General features: G+C 44.2%; 1 pseudogene; it reads right to left on the minus strand.

Annotated features, from left to right (window-relative positions):
* Positions 1 to 2,309: 2,309 nt before the first annotated feature.
* Positions 2,310 to 3,896, minus strand: LOC142365772 (ankyrin repeat and BTB/POZ domain-containing protein 2-like; annotated as a pseudogene).
* Between the last annotated feature and the right edge of the window lie 1,532 nt (positions 3,897 to 5,428).

A 5,428-nucleotide genomic window follows, 5' to 3' on the forward strand; every position in this document is an offset into this window, starting at 1 on the left:
GTCATCTGCTCTGTAAAACCGCCCGAGTTTAAGAGAGGAACAGAGAGGAAGCTGCTTTTCCTTCCTCCTTCCTTCAGGTTCGGCCACCTGTTGGCTTTGTGCCGCCTCAGTACATCAGGGCCTGTAGCTCCATGTGCAATTACAGCAGCTAACACTTTCAAGTTGTAGAAAAGTTTATCACAACAAGGAAGCTGGTGGGTTTGAAACTGTTTCATGAGAAAAAATGTTGATCAGCCTTCATTTCTTTCTGTTTCCCACCAAGCAGCCGGACTTTCTTTAACCTTTAAAGTGTCCTGATCAATAGTTCTGCAGCTTTCTGAAGCTCTTTCACAGTTTTTCTTTGGACATTTTCTGCTTTTTCACTCATCCAGTTTTTCTTTGTTTAAGCCCATTAACTCTGACCTGTGAACCATTCAGGCAGGAAAAAGGCTCCTAACTCGAGGGATGAACCAGTGTTGTGTCCACACACAACAGACAACTTAGCAAAGAAGCCGTTTTAAACTGGATCTTTAGGCACTTTGTTCCCAGCAGCCTGTCACAGAGACACATCATTTGTTCCCATTTCTTTAGCTGCATCTGTGAAAAACAGCTTCATAGTTTCAACTTTTTTCTACATTTACGTTAAAACTGCTTTCAGTTACCAAAAGAGTCAAATTAATATAAGAAATTCAGTTTAAAAAAATCCTAATCCCAAAATAATGAACATTCTCACGTCTAAAAGTAGAAAAGTAGGGAAAAAAACAGACAATAATAAGAATTATATGTTATTCAACATCAAGAAAAAGTAAATAAGATTCAATTTAAAGCTTAAAAAAGGAATATAAGATATAATCTAATGACTAATTATGGAACAATTAATATAAATGAAATGATTAAACTGTTTTATGCCAGCAGAAATGAATAATCTAGAAGCTCTTTGTGGGTTTTAGACTGGAATTAAGATTTGTTCCCATTGCTTTAGCTGCATGTGTGAAAAACAGCAAAGATAACACAGTGTGACAGACAGAAAACAGGATTTCTGCAGCAACAAGGTGATTCCCAAAGAGCTGTTAGCTGAAAACTTGGCATATCTCAGCATGGTGTGCAGTGTGTCCTTAAAACATTTGAGGAAACTGGACAAGTGGAGGACAAAAGAAGAAGTGTCAGGCCTAAAGAACTATCTCCAGCAGATGAACAGGATCTGAAAGTGATGTCCTTAAGAAAGAGGAAAACATCCAGCAAAGACCTGACACAGGAGCTGAGAGATGCATCTGGACCTTCAGCTGATCCATCTGCTGTTGGCCCAAGCCTCATCAGAAATGGGCTCCATGGAAGGGTGGCTGTCAGGAAGCCGTTCTTAAGGAAGGGAAACAGGGAGAAAAGGCTGAGCTGTGCCAAAGGACACAAGAAGTGGGCTGAAAATCAGTGGCAGCAGGTCTGATGGAGGGATGAATCCTCCCCAGAGCCCGGAGCTCAACATTACTGAAGCAGTGTGGGATCATGTTGGCAGAGAACGCAACAAAAGGCAGCCCACATCCAGAGAAGCCTCATATACTGCATTTCCACTTATGTTTCCCCCCTTTAATAAATCACTGCAACCATCTCCAGTTTTCCTGGGAACATAAAAAACTTCTGCAGAGTCCTTTTATTGGAGAAGACGGAAGAAAAAGCAGCTTTGAGATCAAGTGTCATGATGGAAAAACACACGTTTTGGAAAGTTAACAGACTTTCTGTTACATGCAACGTTTCATTTCTCCTCACTGAGGTGGAAAAACTGATGGGCAGAGTCCCACAGAAGCAGTGTTAAAACAGATCAAATCTACCTCTGATATCAGGTTAAAGAGGCTCATTATCTGGGATCATCATCTGCAAATGTATGATGTTTAGGACCATGTGGATAATTATGTTAAATAACTAGGGCTGGGCAACGATTAAAATGTTTAATCTAATTAATCACATGATTTCCCTGATTAATCACGATTAATCGCATTTGTACGCAGAATCCAAAAATGAATCCAAAAGTAGCGTATAGCTTTTAGCATTTAGCTTTATTTTAAATGTGCTGCCATATGAATGAAAGTGCCATAACATTTGTTGTGCAAACACACTTTTAACATCAGCATCTTTCTGTAGTTTTTATGTAGAAGCCTCGCTCCACTGTCTGTTTCCTTGAATGACTTGCTGCTATCAGTTGTGTGTTTTGCCTTTTAGTGATATTTTAGACTGGAACTACTACGCTGAGAAGACAATTCAACTTGGCAGTGTTTACAGATGACTTTGGTTCTGTCGACTCCGCCGTCTGGAAGAACTTTAAAATGAAAATGGCCGAGTAAAAGTTCCGTACCCTTCTCCATGTTTGGTGGATCCGCCGATTACTTTCTTTTCCTGTTCCACAGCAGACAGCAACAGACTTTTACAATAATAAAATAAATAATAAAACAGGGGTGCTGCGTGTCGTTCCCCCTCTCTCTGCCCCCTGCTTCCTGTCTCTCTGACCTTTCCTATTTATTAAAGGCTTAAAAGCCCCCCAAAAATAATTAAAAATTAAGAATATAAATAAAAACTGCATTAATGCGTGATAAAATATTTAACGGCGTTAAATAATAACGAGTTAACTCGCCCAGCCCTTTAAATAAGACTTAAAATTACATTAAAATTAAGTCTAAGAGTTTACCAGATGTCAGTTTAAAGCCTTCAACTCACTTATTCTGTTTTACTAATCATTCAAAAGTTCATAGAATTCATTTAAAAGTTACAAAAAAGGAAAATCTTCACTCTAAGGATGCTGCAAACAGAACGATTCTGCTTGATAAATATTCTTTTTGAGCAGATGGAACCCTTTTAATGTTTTAATAACCTTTAATTTATTAATAATAAATGGATGGCAACAGGTGGCTGAACTCAACATTGGCGTTTTTGCCGCTTATGAGATGCTCGCAGGCCTGCAGCAGACCCCACAGCTCCGCGTCGCTGTTCACGGTTCCCTCCAGCAGCTCCAGGGTCACCGGGGAGCAGGAGACCCCGCGGACCCGCGCCTCCTCTGCAGAGAGTCCCGCCGCCCGCAGCGCGCGTCCGGCCACTTCCTCCACCAGACTTTCCACGCAGGCCGTCAGACAGACTGCAGCGTACTCGTGTACGCGCACCGACACGCGTGTCTCCACCATCCACCTGAAGAAGCGGCCCACGGAGAGCGTGAGCCCGCAGCGCGCGGACTTGCTCCGCCGGAGCGCGGTGTCCCCGGAGCTCATGCAGTGCAGGGACACCGCGCGCACGGCGGAGGACGCGCACCTCTCGGCCAGACCCCAGCTGAGCACCAGCTGAGCTCCGCTTGTGGAGCTCGCACAGCCGCTGCGCCTCGCGGGAGACCCGCACCACAGCCCTCCGGAGCAGGACGCACAGCTGGTGAACTGCCTCCGGGGTGAACGAAGCGTCCGAGCCGGACACTTTACGCACCACTTCCCGGAGCTCCTGCTCCGTCCACGGATCCTCCTCCAGCTCCGGCAGGCTGGGACACCGGGCCAGGATGTCCGCCGCGTCCTCCGGCAGGGAGCTCACCGTGTCCCAGCTGCCGTTCCTGCTGCACATGGAGCCGGCGTGCCGCCACCAGGAACCCCGGCGCGGAGTGCTGGCGCGCGGCTGAGAATGACCCGATTTATCGGAGGACGACAGACTCTCTCCGGCCCCATAACCCGAATCCAAACTCAGGTCCTCCAGCGTCTTTACCAGCAAGAAGTTGGACATGATGCGGAGGGATTTTGGGAGTTTCTTTAACTCCAAATCACTTCACGCACAGAGGAGAGTTTCCCATCAAATCCACTTCCCAGTCCCGGTTTAACCGCGCACACCTGCAGCTGCAGCCCACTGGCCCGAGGAGCTCAAACTAACCACTATTTGAAGAGGATTGAAGTGTTTCACGCTTAAGGGACCAATCACATGCTGAGTTTCAGGGTCCAGCGATAACACAGCTGAGCGCACTGCCTCCCTGCAGCGCCCCCCTGTGGCCACACTCACAACCTGCAGCTGAGGTGAGTTTGTTAAGACTTCTGTTTGTACTTAAAGAAATATTTTAGTATAAATCATCTGGATGAGTTTGCTGATCTATATGCCTCTTCTTTTGCAAATATTAAGTAATTAAGAGTAATTGGTTAAAAATTAGGGCAGGGCGAGTTAACTCGTTATTATCGCGTTAACTCGTTAATTATTTAACACCGATAAATATTTGATCGCGCATTAACGCAGGTTTTATTTTTGTAAAAGTCTGTTGAATGCATCACATTCACACAGTTACAGCAAACACCACAAAGCATGGAGGAATAAAATAAAGATAAACTAGCAGCTAACATCACCGCTACAGGTGTGAAGCTAACGGAGCTAAACGGCGCTACTTCCTGTTTTACTTGTTTCAACATAAAAGCACGTATTTCAAAATAAATAAATAAAAAAAAACTCCTGCATTTACAGCCAAGTTGAATTGTCTTCTCAGCGTAGTAGTTCCAGTCTAAAATATCACTTAAAGGCAAAACACACAACTGATAGCAGCAAGTCATTCAAGGAAACAGACAGTGGAGCGAGGCTTCTACATAAAAACTACAGAAAGATGCTGATGTTAAAAGTGTGTTTGCACAACAAATGTTATGGCACTTTCATTCATATGGCAGCACATTTAAAATAAAACTAAATGCTAAAAGCTATATGCTACTTTTGGATTCATTTTTGGATTTTGCGTACAAATGCGATTAATCGTGATTAATCAGGGAAATCATGTGATTAATTAGATTAAACATTGTAATCGTTGCCCAGCCTTAATTTCATCATAAAGTTTGAACATGTTCTTCTTTAACTTACACATGATCCTTTTATGTTGCATGAGACGCATGTGTGTGTTCAAATCTAGACTTCATCACCTCTATTAACGACACATATTTATATATATATGACCTAAAATAGTGCACGGTGGTCTGGTGGTTAGCACCGTCGCCTCACAGCAAGAAGGTTCCAGGTTCAACTCCCGGCTGGGGCCTTTCTGTGTGGAGTTTGCATGTTCTCCCCGTGTATGCGTGGGTTCTCTCCGGGTACTCCGGCTTCCTCCCACTGTCCAAAAAATTATGCATGTTAGGTTGATTGGCATCTCTAAATTGTCCTTAGGAGTGAGTTTGAGCGTGCATGGTTGTTTGTCTCGTTTGTCTCTATGTGGCCCTGCGATGGACTGGCGGCCTGTCCAGGGTGTACCCCCGCCTCTCACCCATTGACTGCTGGGATAGGCTCCGGCCCCCCCGCGACCCGACCGACGGATTCAGCGGTATAGATAACCGATGGATGGATGGACCTAAAATAGCTGTAAACTGGAGGAAAAAAGTGTCCACTAAAGCTTTGGAGGACAGATTTAATGACTTATAAAGATGTTGGACATTATAGTCTCATACATGCTTTGAAATGGAAAAGAAAGAAA

Source organism: Odontesthes bonariensis, chromosome 1 (assembly GCF_027942865.1).
Source record: "Odontesthes bonariensis isolate fOdoBon6 chromosome 1, fOdoBon6.hap1, whole genome shotgun sequence".
Lineage (NCBI taxonomy): Eukaryota > Metazoa > Chordata > Actinopteri > Atheriniformes > Atherinopsidae > Odontesthes > Odontesthes bonariensis.